General features: G+C 41.1%; 1 long non-coding RNA gene across 1 annotated transcript in view; it reads right to left on the reverse strand.

Moving 5' to 3' along the window:
- Window positions 1-1,156: 1,156 nt before the first annotated feature.
- Window positions 1,157-14,525, reverse strand: part of LOC310698149 — a 196,295-nt gene continuing 182,926 nt past the window's right edge. The window contains exons 3-4 of the long non-coding RNA XR_014521358.1: window positions 5,693-5,773; window positions 1,157-1,395 (exon numbers count right to left, since the gene is read on the reverse strand). This is a non-coding gene — a long non-coding RNA (uncharacterized lncRNA). The remainder of the gene's footprint in view (window positions 1,396-5,692; window positions 5,774-14,525) is intronic.

Genomic DNA, 14,525 nt, shown 5'->3' on the forward strand with positions numbered 1-14,525 from the left:
TTGAATCCACTTTTGTACAGCATAGAGGCAACCCATCACCATTAGGCATTATGACTATTAGACACTGAGGGCCACTGTGGTATAGCAGCTGGAATGTTCAAGTTGGATCTGGGTGACCAGGGTTCAAATTTCCACTTAGCCATGAAATTCACTGTGGGAGTTTGGGCCAGTTACTATCCTTCAACCTAGCCTTCTTTGCAAGGTTGCTGTGAGGATGAAATGGACAGTGGGTAGGAAAACATGCCACCCTCAGTTCCTTGGAGGAAAGGTGAGATCTAATGCCTACACTACTACTATGACTTCTACTACTGCTACTAGAAATCATCTAGAAAGTGTAAGTCAATAAGATCAATAAGTGAATGTGTATAATATACGATTTCAGCCTTAGTTTGATCCTATGAACTATAACACTTGAGGTGCCATTATGATACTGAAAAATTCATGCAGAATATTGGGAATGTTGCCCCAAGTTCCTACACAGGAACACAATTCTCTTAAGAGTACAATTTTTATGCAAGTTCATTATCATTTATCTACTGGATATGTGAGCTTTTGGTGCACTGGGCCGAATACTTAAATGCCTCAATCAACATACTTTTGTCTCCTCTCCCCTATTAAATCGTTATGGACTGCTCTACACCAATGCATCATTTAACACTTAGATCCCTTACATTCCATATTATGCTCCTTGATGCTTTTCACAAATATGTCGGGGCTACACCATAAACCAGCCTTGTCCTATTGAGCTTTACTGCTCTTCTGATTTTAGTAGCATCTGCAATATTTATCAGCATCTTACATGTGTTGAGTTTAACTAAATCAATAATTAAAGTATCGAGGGGTAAATGGCTGCAGGATAGAGAGCATGTGGAATTCCTCAACCTTTTAACCACAACACATGGCTTGCTTTTTTGTCTCCTGTAAAGTGTTTCATCAAATATATTCACCTCTTGCCTATATTTGGAAGGTTTATGCCATGGTCTATTTATGTGAGACATTATCTTAGCCTTCTGCTTTCACTGAATATTGAGCGCTGGTTCATATATATTAAGGAACAAATTGTATTTCCTTGACTAACTTTGTATTTCCAATTCCTTGGCTTGCTTTCTACAATTGATGCTGAAGTTTCTAAGAATACTAAATACCTGTAAAGATACCAAAGTTTTCTCAAGCTGCTGAACAAAGGAGGGGTAGTTGACATGGTACCCTCCAGAGGTTGCTGGACTGCAGCTCTGAACATCTTTGACAACTGGCCTTCCTGGATAAGGCTAATGGGAGTTGTTGTCCACAATAACTGGAAAATACCATGTTGATTACTCCAGACATGGAGCATGGACACTGGCTAGCCCAGGACTGAAGGGCTTGCAGGGATTTGAGGAGTCTCTGGAGGCAACACTGGAAAGAAAAATATGTAGTAAACTTTATACACAAAGACAAAAGGAGATCCTCCCCCCACTAATATACAATATACAGAAAGAGTCTATGAGGCCCATAAACAAAGTAAAAAATTACTATTGCTATTTCCAATAACATTCACTGTACAGTGGTACCTTGTTTTGCAACCACAATCCGTTCTGGAGGTCCGGTTGTAAACCAAAACAGGTTGTAACCCAAGACGCGCTTTTGCCAATGGGGCCTCCCCACCCCCAAAAAAGGGTCGTAATAATAAAAAAAGGTTGTAATCCAAAAAAAGGAACACACACTTTGACGTGGTTGTAATCCAAAACGGCTGCAAACCAAGTTACCACTGTGTATATGTATGTATATTTATCATAGAATCATAGAGTTGGAAGAGACCACAAGGGCCATCGAGTCCAACCCCCTGCCAAGCAGGAAACACCATCAGAGCACTCCTGACATATGGTTGTCAAGCCTCTGCTTAAAGACCTCCAAAGTAGGAGACTCCACCACACTCCTTGGCAGCAAATTCCACTGTCGAACAGCTCTTACTGTCAGGAAGTTCTTCCTAATGTTTAGGTGGAATCTTCTTTCTTGTAGTTTGGATCCATTGCTCCGTGTCCGCTTCTCTGGAGCAGCAGAAAACAACCTTTCTCCCTCCTCTATGTGACATCCTTTTATATATTTGAACATGGCTATCATATCACCCCTTAACCTCCTCTTCTCCAGGCTAAACATGCCCAGCTCCCTTAGCCGTTCCTCATAAGGCATCGTTTCCAGGCCTTTGACCATTTTGGTTGCCCTCCTCTGGACATGTTCCAGTTTGTCAGTGTCCTTCTTGAACTGTGGTGCCCAGAACTGGACACAGTACTCCAGGTGAGGTCTGACCAGAGCAGAATACAGTGGCACTATTACTTCCCTTGATCTAGATGCTATACTCCTATTGATGCAGCCCAGAATTGCATTGGCTTTTTTAGCTGCCGCATCACACTGTTGGCTCATGTCAAGTTTGTGGTCAACCAAGACTCCTAGATCCTTTTCACATGTACTGCTCTCAAGCCAGGTGTCACCCATCTTGTATTTGTTCCTCTCATTTTTTTTGCCCAAGTGCAATACTTTACATTTCTCCCTGTTAAAGTTCATCTTGTTTGTTTTGGCCCAGTTCTCTAATCTGTCAAGGTCGTGTGTGTGTGTGTGTGTGTGTGTGTGTGTGTGTGTGTGTGTGTATGTATGTATAAAAGCAATCCCACAATATTCTCATCTAAGATTCAGCTCCATAGGGGAATTCTGTATATTCAGTTCATTCAGTGGCCTTTTGACTACAATATGAGTCTCTCTCACATGTGTTTTTATGTAGCATTGTTGCAATTTATATCATACAGTACACACTTTTATGCATTCCTGTTACTATAGATTGTATTGCTATTTCCAGCAATAACGTCCACTGTTTATTATATTCTTCATGGTCCCCATTGACTTTCTGTGTGGTATTTTTGAATAGCTAACTTTATAAAAAGGAGCAAACACTCTGTATGAAGATAGAAAAACTTCAGCTCCCATTGCCCTCCTAACTAAAGTGCAAGTCCAGCAAAGAGTTACTCTTTCATCATGGTTACAGTTAAATCTTTGTAACACATGCAATAATGATTAGGAATGGTAAGCATATCTCATTAAAGGAAAAAGAAAAATCAAAGGCACACATCCTGACCATTGGACAAGCTTTATAAACATTTGGAGAAGCTTGGTAGTTATCTTCTAGGAAGCTAAGATCAGGCTCCTTTTTATCATTTTCATCATTCTACTGCCAAGATCACATTGCAATGCCTGCATGTCAAACGATGAAACACTGGGCAATATGATGCCTCAGTGTTACGACTGCCAAGGGGGAAATTTCATCAACCTGCAACAGTTAGCCATCCCTCTCCTGGCTTTCCCTTTATTGTTCATCCCTTGGAACTAATGGGAACAGCACATGGTGCCATCATCACTTCCACAGGAAGAAAAGAAAAGAAGCAAAGACAGTCATTAATAAAACAAACAAAAAACAAGACAAAACAAAACAACAACAACAACAATCATTAGAGAAAATAAAAACTGGAGACTTGAAGGCTTTCTTATCTCATTAGACAGCAGATCTGCAGAAAACTCAGAAAAATCTCGACTCCCCCTCTCTCCTGGAAGAACACGGTGGAGCAAACCATTTTTATGGATGTGAGCTGTATGGGGTACAATCTCCAAAGCGGATCATGAGCAGCATGGCTGCTGCTGCTGCTGCTGCTGCTAGAGACCTGAAGTCACATTGTGAATGTTATGCTGTTTTGCTTTCTTTCTTAATGTTAGTGGTTCAGATTTTTTTTCCACAATCATGGAATATGAGTGGGCAACAATGGGCTGTGAGTAGGATCTTTCTCTTCCCCATTTTACTTTATCTGCTGGAAATTACTGGCCTGAAGATGATAGCATGGTATTGGACCCTGGAGGCAGCTGATCGTAGATAGATAGCTGGATAGGCAGGTAAGTACAGTAGGCAGGCAGGTATTGTATTTTACGCTCTATAAGACGCACCAGACCACAAGACACACCTAAGGTAGTTTTTGGAGGAGGAAAACAAGAAAAAAAATATTCTGAATCTCAGAAGCCAGAACAGCAAGAGGTGAAAGCAGCAATCCCTCTTGCTGTTCTGGCTTCTGGGATAGCTGCACAGCCTGCATTCGCTCCATAAGATGCACACACATTTCCCCTTACTTTTTAGGAGGGGAAAAGTGAGTCTTGTAGAGCAAAAAATACGGTACTTCTTTGCATCAGCAACTGGCCTTTGAAATGCGAGTTAGAAGAAACAATACATACTCAAACAACTAAACAGGTAAAATTGCCAAACGAAATTAAAACACCAGTCACTGCAATCTGAGTAAAAATACAAGTGGAAGAACACTACTGAGAAACTAAAATTACCAAGCTCAATCAGAATTTTCAGATTAGCCACCTAATAAACTATAAGTAAGAATGGAGTAATTAACTCTTGAAGTTACTCACTCTGTACCAAGAGCAAAATGATGATACATGAGCAACAGTTCCAGCACTTCTGTTTCTCTCTATCTGGTATCTGAAGAAGTGTGCATGCACACGAAAGCTTATACCCAGAACAAACTTAGTTGGTCTCTAAGGCGCTACTGGACAATTTTTAAATTTATTTACTTATTTTGATGCATCAGGCCAACACGGCCTACCTGAATCACGCTCTCTCTATGTCGTGTACACATCTGGTTTTGCAATGGGATTCTCTTACAATGACCTTCCAGCCAGTGGCATAGTGTGTGTGTGTGGGGGGGGTACTAAAGGGGCCATTGCCCTGGGTGCATTTTTTGGAGGTGGAGCAACCAGGTGCCCCCACCATCAGAGCCTGGCTTCGGCGTGTGAGGGAGCTGTTGAGGCAGCTTCCTTGTATCCAACTGCAGCTCCACTTCCAGGTCATTTCTGACCTGGGGGCGGAGTGGAAAGTTGGCAACAGAGAGCTGCTGCCCCTCTCCTCTACTGGGCTACGGCAAGCTGCAGTGGGCTTTTTCCATGCCTTGCGCCCCTTGGGGGTGCTCCCTGCGAATGCACCCAGGGTGGCAGAAGCATACGCTCCACCACTGCATCCAGTACTGCTGAAGGAAGTCCATTCAGTCATGCACATATATGATCAGTAGTGGTGCATTTGGTAGAATGATGCCACCCTCTCAACACCTGTGTCACCACTGTTTGCCTGGACTGGGGTGGCAGCAGGGAGGGGCATGTAGCTGCACTTGCTGTACTATCTGATTGACAGTGGCTGTCCCTCTTGTGCAACCATGTTGCATTGGCTTCGCCATCACCATACTTTTTATTCAGGAAGCAAGAGCAATAAAATAAAATGCTGCCCTACTTCACCATGCACTGCTACTGTATACAATGCACCCAAAGAGGCTGTGAATCATAGGTGACAATGACACTCAAGTATAAGCTAAAGGAAAAAGCATAAGGCATTGTATAATCATTCTATTAATTTGTCTTGATGTCATTGTGGAAGTATCGTCTCAAGGATACGTTTAAGTGGGGAAAATCTTATAGCTGTGTTATAGAAATACTGTTTAGGAAGCTGATAACAATATACTTATGCCTGTATCTGCATCACCACCAACAACACAGCACATATTGAGATCAATGAATGCAGTGTGTGTGTGTGTGTGTGTGTGTGTGTGTCTCCTGTTATCTCTCCCCCTCAAGCTTTCAACCATTTCAAATTCTGACCTTATATTGGTAAATTTAAGGTTACCTCTTTTCATTGTGCTTTCGGGTATTAATTTCCAACCTGCTTCAACTTCAGATCCAGCTTCAGAGACAGAAACTCTTTTTCCTGAAGAACATAACAATGAAAATGACATGTTGAGAGAGACTCTATAGTACCAGATTGCTTTCAAAGCATCTTTCAACACTGTAAAGTGAGAATTTGCAAAGTAGTTTGATTCTACAACAAGTGGGTCAGTAGCAAACTCTGTTGAATTCATTGGGGCTTATCCCTGGTAAATGAAGTTAGGATTGCAGTCTAAGTCAGCCTCCTCCACCCTGATGCCCTCCAAATGTTTTGAATAACAAGGTCAATCAAACATCTGGAGGATACCAAGTTTGGGATGTATATCTAAATGTTAGGCAATGTACACATATATTTAGGTGGCACAAATGATAACAGCTTATTTTGTGTTTATTTAGAAAAAGAGGGAGTAGACAGTCCAACTTCCATGCTGTGACCCTCCAGATACCAGTGGTTTCCAACTCCCATCAGCCACAACCAGCATGGCTAATGGCCAGGGAAGATGGGAATTGAACAATATTTGGAGGGTCACATGTTCCCCTTCCTGGCAAGATAATCAGGGAAGGGGTCAGATGAATCTTCCAGATCAGAATTCCATACTCTGAGGACACTTCCAGACTTGCTACATTCAGATGGGATTCAGTCAAAACCAGAAAATTCAGGCTGTAGAATTATTGGTGATTGGGAGGTCCTCTGCAACAAAACTACTTGCTCAAAAGTTTATGTTTGTTGTGGTGGGGAAAGTGAAGGGAAAATGCATTGCAAAATGTGGGATTACCTATGTTATGAAGCAACATAATTTAACTTCCTTGCAAACAAATCAGAAGGAATGCTCATTATATAGCCAACATCATCTAATAGCCCTGCAAATAAATAAATATTTTCATGACAAATACTTACTAAATAGCCAACATCATTTAATCTCCCTATAAACAAATCAGGATGAATGCTCAATAAACAGGTCACCTGGAAGCATTCTGGGTGCTATAACTGAGGTACTCTGTCCTGCCTGCCAACAAACCATGCATTGGTGAGGCTCAGAACAGGGCCTGCATTGAAGATCTGAGTAGGTGGGTAGGAACACACGGTTGGAGGTGAGCCTCAATATGTTGACACCAACTACTTAAGGCTTCGAAGATAATGGATGGCAATTTGAATTGCAAACAGACTCAGAAACAGACTAGAGACTGGCATTAGTGTTCACCTTCAGACAATGTACACGTAATCTGAAATATTCCGGTAAGTGGGTCAAACAGCTTCCATCTGATGGCAAATCTGCTTCTTACTTTGTAACCATATATTCACAGTTTTTTAAAAATCAAAACCTTCCACATGGACTGGCTTACATAATGATTTGTAAAGTGTAAAAGGATGCACAAAGTGGTATCCATATTCAGACACTGAACAAGAACCCATTATTTGGGTCTGATGAACAGAGAGAGATAGACAAAGACAGAAAAAGCTGTCTAGAGCATAAATGGTGGAACACCAAACCCAAAGTTCCTACACATAGCATAGAGAATTATGTTTCAGCAACCCACTATGACATGTCTGCTAGGGATTTTTCAGATTGTCTGGAAACATCTGCTGTGTGCATAATTCTTTAATTATCTATCATCACCATCCTCTGTTACAATTATACTTGAGGATGCTGTGAGTAATAAAAAGGGGAGCTTTTAAAAGTGAGCTCTCACTTTAATTGCTTATGGAGAGATGTGAGTTGAACACGGCTCGACCACAGGCTATAGGAAGAGCTCGAGCACAAGAAAAACCCAGTAGGACCAAATCAAAGGTCTATCTAATTCAGCATTCTGCCCCCGCAGAGGCTAGACAGATGGGAAGTCCAGAAGTAGGAGGTCAGTACAATGTGCTCTTGCTATTGTTCCCCAGCAACTGGCAGTCAAAGACAAGCTATCTTTGACCCTGTAAATAACATACAATCATTGTTAGTAGTAGCCACTGGGCACTTCAAGTGCCCTCCATCACTTCCATATTAGCCTTTCCTTTTTGTCCCCCTTCCCAATAAATTTCACAATGCAAATGAGGTGGGATTTTAATCTGTGACTATAATCAATGAAAGCTTTCATTGCCCCACTCCCAAATGCTGAACAATTTTAATAATTGGCAATTCAACACAGGCACATTAAAATTAGGGGATCCTACACTTTACATTTTGGCATTCCTTAAGTGGCATTCCTTATCCATGAAGAATAAGGAGCCTGAAGTCAAGAGTGTGATCTTACAGTATTTCCATTGCAATGACTTTATCCCTTAGGCTACCAAGAATAAATTCACAAGTATGACAGATGGAAGGCAAGCTAGTCATACTGAATATATGTGTTTGATGATGTCAGCAATACAGATTATGGCTTCTATCCAGAATAAAAAAGTGTGATAAAGAGGTTCATTTACAAAGGGAATTCAAGCAAGACCTTCTCAAGTCCACAATCACCTTCTGTCTGAATTGCTTTTCAGTTATACCTAATGTAGTTCATACATTCTTTCTTATTAAGTCACAGAGAAAGAGGGAGATATTTCCCCCCCTCTTTTCTCGAAGGATGGTTAGTTGGAGGTGTAACTGTTGAGAAGGAGCTATTGGGACATTTAAACAAAGCTCAAGAATCCCTGGTCAGAGGTGTCATAAGTTAATGAAAATCACACAGTTGGACAAAATGACTTGGAAATGTGTCCTCGTGAATAGGTTGATAAAAGCCAGCCCTCAAGATGCTGTTGATGGAATACCTGTTCAAATCACAAAATGTTGTGTTAGAGGCTTCATATTTCTTCTGCTGCTGTCAGCACCACCATTAATGTATTAATGTTCCCATTTTGATAATAGTGTATAGAAATTGTAAAAGGAATTTTGCAGGGATGAACGAATCAGTCTATTACACATCTGTGCAATTTTCAGTTTTTAAAAAGCAAACCCATCCCTTCCCATTTCTATATTAATCTGATTTTTTTTAAAACAACAACAACCCACACAAGCATTCACGTTTATATTTAAATAGGCATCCACACAGGCACTCACATTTAAATAGGCATTTTCCCCACCTCACCATATGCATTTCTAAACAAAAATAATCTCAAAATAATAGATTATTAAAACATGTTGATACACTTTGTATCCAGGAACTGCATCAACATTTGGAGAAATGTGATGTTATGGACAGCTCCTTTCTGACCTACGCATTATGCTCAGAGTTGTAGTCAGATCAGCTTAATAATGATAATAATTACATTCCCACCCTTCACTATAAGGTCTCAGGATGACTTACAACAATGTAATAATAAAGTAATAGTCAGTTAAAACAATTTACAGTTCGTTAGTATTGGAATTCACAAACAGCAAATTGCTCAAGCGTCATTAGAATTTTGCTGCTTTAACCACAGTCCGATGTTTAGCTGAAACCCACTTTCCTGCACTTTTCACCTAATGGTTTTGGTTAAGTAATCACATTTCATTCCTTTAAACACCACTTTTAATTGCACTAATTTTCTGATAAGTAGCTGCAATGTAATGGTGCCCTTTCCCATTTAAAACTTATTTCTGTGTTGCTTTGGCAGAGACTAGAGGAGTATTTTTCTTTTTACCAGATTACCCATCATTTAATAATAAATAACACTGGACACTCATTAAATATAATAATAAATAACAACGGACACTCATTAAATATTTACTGCCTTTAAAGCAAGAAATCAAGCATTTTTGAAGAAGACACCAAAAGATATTGTATTCACTGGTATTCCTCAGAGTGATGGAAGACTCTGTCATCCATTGGATGGCTCTATTTACAGAACAAAAGGGAAACAGATTATGGCAATTGCCCCTCCAGCTAATACCCCCCCCTTCTGCCCCTCCTTCTCCAGAGAGTTGGGGGACCTGTCAGAACTGTGTGGGAGATGACATGAGGGAGGGAAGTTAGCAAGATTTGTCTCCCCCTTCCTTTTAACGGAGGCTTCCCCTAGATAAAAGAGGCTTCTCTCAACACAGGAGACACTACCTGAGCTGGGCCTGTCATGAACTGCACTGAAGAACATGACTCAGGGGCAGATTGATTGGGGCTGTGGAATAAATGTCTCCCATGTGCCTTGAGCCTACACTGGTGGAATAAGTGTTGACTCATCACACAGTTACAGACTCATTACTCAAGTTTTGAATGGCTAGCAGCAGCTGTCTGGCAGAGCTCTAAAGCAAAAAAAGGGGGGGGGGAAGGAAAGAAAAAAAGGACCTTCTTGGTGGCTGCTCCCATACTCTGGAATTCTCTCCCTAGAGAAGCTAGACTGGCTCCCTCCTTGCTGTCCTTTTGCTGGCAGGTGAAGACCCTCTTGTTCCAACTGCTTTTAATGAAAGAGCTGGTGCCACACTGTTTATATTGTACTCATTTTTATGTTCTAAACAGATTTTATATATGTACCGTATTTTTCGCTCTATAGGACGCACCCGACCTTAGGACGCACCTTGTTTTAGAGGGGGAGAGCAAGAAAAAAAAATTATCCCCCTCTCTGCGCAGCACCCCTTCAGTGAAGCGGCAGGAGAAACGGAGCCCCTTCCATTTCTCCTGCCGCTTCGCTGAAGGGGCGCTGCGCAGAGAGGGGGAGATTTTTTTTCTCTTGTTCTCCCCCTCTAAAACAAGATGCGTTCAGTGCATTCAGTGAAGGCAACCCAAAGCCTCCGGAGGGCGGTGAGAGTTCCCGCTGTGCTCTGGAGGCTTCGGTTTCCTTTCAACCTGCTCTTTGGGGCTGGCGGGGGGAAGCCCGGCTTCCCCCCACCGCCAGCCCCAAAGAGCAGGTCGGGGAGCAGTTTTTAATTGTTTTTAATTATTGATTTTCCTTTTCCTTTTCTTTTTATTGATTATTGTTTTTCTCTGTAAGCCATACTGAGTCCCATCAGGGAAAAAGTCAGAATATAAATAAATATTTAATAATAAAGTGAGGCCCCATCTACATTGTACATTTAAAGCACCATCATGCCACTTTAAACAGTCACAAGACAGTCTTTGAAACTGAAGTTTGCTAAGGGAAAGGGATTGGTTGTAAAATCAGTATGGGAACTGAGCACCCCTTTCTGAAGTTTGTCTTCCTGGTATCTACCACCCACTGTAAACATTTCATGTTTCGACTGAATGAGGAACAAAGCCCCTCTTCCAGCACCAACTCTCCTTACATTTTTAGTCTTGTACTGGATTATAAGATCGAGGGTGAAATACAAGACTGTAGGGGTGAGGAAATGATCTCCAATATAATTAGGAGCTGCTTCACTTCTGTGGTCTTCACGAGAATAAGTCACCATGATTCTGACAAGGTGAGAATTGGCTACCTTTCCTTCTTTTATTTGCTATCTGACATGCTGTCTCTTTCCCACCAACTGGGAATGGCCTGCAGTTATTGCTTAGTAGTGAAGTAACACCTGAAAGAGCACCTCAGCATGTCTTTCCATAGCTTCTAAGAGGGCAAACAAGCCTTTAAGTGCCCTTACCCAACTCAGCCGTGGTGCTGTTCTTTTTCTTTAACAAACATTATGCACTTGCACAGCAAGTTTACATTTCCTATTAAGATAGCTGAGAGGAATAAGCCAGCATTCAGTGAACCACACACAAACATTGTGTTGTCTATTGCATTTAGAAGAGCAATGCAGCTTCTCAGATATACAATCTTAGAGCAATAGTAGCTCTGAGGAAGGTACGGATTCACTCCCCAGTCCTTCTGGAATAAATCTGTCAACACTTGAATCTGAACTCAATCCCCTGAAACTCAAGGAGGTGCCTCTGCCATTGGGCTCTGATTAAAGGATCTCAGTGGATCAGTAAAGCCTTCCGGAGTTTTCTCCAAAGACGTTTCTGCAGCTCAAAACCCTGTTGCATAGAAGGAACCAATGACTGCACTGGACCTTTAACTATCCAGACATAGGACAGCACTTTGGTATTAACTTTCTAAGCCAGGCTATAAGATCCATGACTGTCAAAATGTTCCTCCTATCTCAGCTTCAGGGTTGCTAACTATGCTCCTGAGCCCTAGCTCCTGAACTCAGTACCTCTGTCCTAGCCTTGCCTAATTACCAAAAGAGGCTTTGGAACCCTGGGACTACTCATTTCCATATTGTTTCGGCCTCCCTGCAGTTGTGGAAATTCAAATTTATTTGATTGAATGCTGAATATATTGATATGGGAAAGACAGGAGTCTCTCTCATGCGCGCGCGTGCACACACACACACACACTTCAGAATGGTAATATAACTAGAAACTTGGGGTGCTATCCAGTGTTAGTCATATACAGATTAGGTTTATTGAAATCAATTTACTTAAGTAATTGAGTTCAATGGTTCTATTCTGAATACAGTCATACCTCGAGTTGAATGTGCTTCCGGTTGAGCGCATTCGAGTTGCACTCTGCGGCAACCAGGAAGTAACGGAGTGCGTTACTTCTGGGTTTCACCGCTCGCGCATGTGCAGGCGCTCAAAATGACATCATGCGCATGCTCGGAAGCGGTGAAACGCGACCCACGCATGCGCAGATGCGCCGTTGCGTCTTGCGTTCCGTTCGGGATGCGAACGGGGCTCCGGAACAGATCTCGTTCGCATCCTGAGGTACCACTGTACAACTTTGCTGGATATTACTTTTTTCAGTTGTCCACACCTGCCTTATCTGTAAATACTTCTGTATTTTTACATATAAAAACCATACCTAATTTATTTTTGTTAATAGGCTTCCAAATATTAGCCCTGAAAGTGTTGGAATGTTAAATTTTGAACAGATCTTGTGGCAGAACTCTGAAAGCAGTGGTTCAAGATGACACCAGGGGAAGTTGATGCTGCTCTTGGAGATTTTGATTAAAGAATCAGATTCAATTTTTAGAAACTTATATGTCTTGGTGTGTATAACTCACAGAAGTTGAAACAGCAAGAAGATAAACTGGAGAGCTCAATCGCTCTGTGATATCTTATCATAGCCAGCAGCATTATTAATGTCCCTCAAATTAAGTGATTTAGGAAACCTACAATTGCATTTCAGCTGGAAAATTTGACCAAAGAAATCAGACTTCTCAAGGACCCTTGAGTGCCTTTGAATATTATTGCTATCTATCAACTTTCTGACAGTTTGCATATTAGTGTCAAATTTTAGTTACCAACAGCATCACATTTTAAAAACTGAAAGACACTATGGTTTCTATTTCTTTTGATGGACAGGATCTTAGCAAGGATATTTCTACCCCAACACAAAAAATGTTTTCTACCTTTTTTAAGAAGAAGAAGAAGCAGCAGCAGCAGCTATATCCCAATTCCAGCCATGCTTCATTTTTTGTAGCAGTGTGGTCGAAGAGGGTAGACTGTCAGTCATGGATATTAGAAACCGAGTTTCATATCTCATAAGCACAGTGACCCATAACAGATATTGGCAAATGACTATCCATTAATTTGGACATTTACACCATACCCTTGAAATAACTTTCACAAAGTGGCTTGCAACAAAATAAAACTCACAAAATTAATGCAGTAATAAGACAATCAACCAGCAGATAAAATCAGTACATCAACCGTTAAGAATAAAAAGTCTTTGGGTCCAGAGGTCCCAGAACCCTGAGCAACAAGTCTAGAGAATCCCTTTTCATCACAATAGTGACTCAAGGTACTCACCAGGAACCCAGGAGGGCATTAAGTTTTAGTCAATTTACATGACATAATTAATTTAGGACTACACATGTTAGTGGGTCTATTCCAAACAGGACTTAGTAGCATACAACCCACTGAAATTAATAGACATGACACTATTTCAATGAATCTCCTCCAAGTAGAAATTAGATGGGTACAACTTTCCATTTGTAAATCTATGTTCCCACAATACCCTGCCACTGTGACCACCCTGCCTAATTATTCAGTGCCACTCAATATAAAATTCTTGTCCCATTGAATTAGTATGGTGTAATGAATTAGTATGGTTATGTCCATGAGCCGAACATTCCATAGATGACAAACTGCTGTAACTACTTTATCACTGTTGGATGGATGGATAGGTAAGTACCATGAAGAGGGCCAATGAAGGAATGGCTTGGATTCTTACAGCTCTTTGGCCCTGCCACATTTGCCAGCTTGTGTACAGATGAAATATGACTTCCACGTGGTTTCAGATGCCCCTCCAGCATTGACACAAGTCTGTCCCGACCTGATGCTCTTGATTAACTGACTACTGACAATAATGGAAGCCACCAAGGTTGAAAAGGAGGACTTGCCATAGGTTATTTGTTTTCTACAGTGTACTTCTAGGTGCCAGTAACTTGACACTGTCTACAAATAACTATTGGTGGTTTCAAAATGAAAGAGCAAGTGTCAGAATAACCTGTATCAGTACTGCAAGCAACACGCATATATTTAATACCAAATTGTGCAACTCTTAAAAGTGATCTACAAATGTCTCTGTCCAGTTGGAAAATATTGGCTCTTGGTCTTTAACCAGTTTATTGCTAGCTTGGAAAATTACTGGCAATGGACTCATCTGTCTCCTTCTGTCGGAGAAGGTCTATTTATAATTACGGACTCATGGCCTTTAGTGGATGAAATATTCATGTAAACTCAACTGCCAAACTGCACTTAACAGCACTGTAAACTGCAAGCATTACCATATTAAAAGTGATTCAGCAACGCGCCCCATGCCAACTTCATAAAACTATCACTTTCAATGTTGTTTAGGAACACTAATTCTAACAACTCTTCAACAGAAAGACCACCAAAATATGTTTATTCATCCTGATATATTTGGTGACACTAGAGTTTAAATGGGAAAGAAAAGGTTGACGCCAAGC

This window comes from Podarcis liolepis (genome assembly GCF_965112155.1).
Source record: "Podarcis liolepis genome assembly, chromosome: Z".
In the NCBI taxonomy this organism is placed as follows: Eukaryota; Metazoa; Chordata; class Lepidosauria; order Squamata; family Lacertidae; genus Podarcis; species Podarcis liolepis.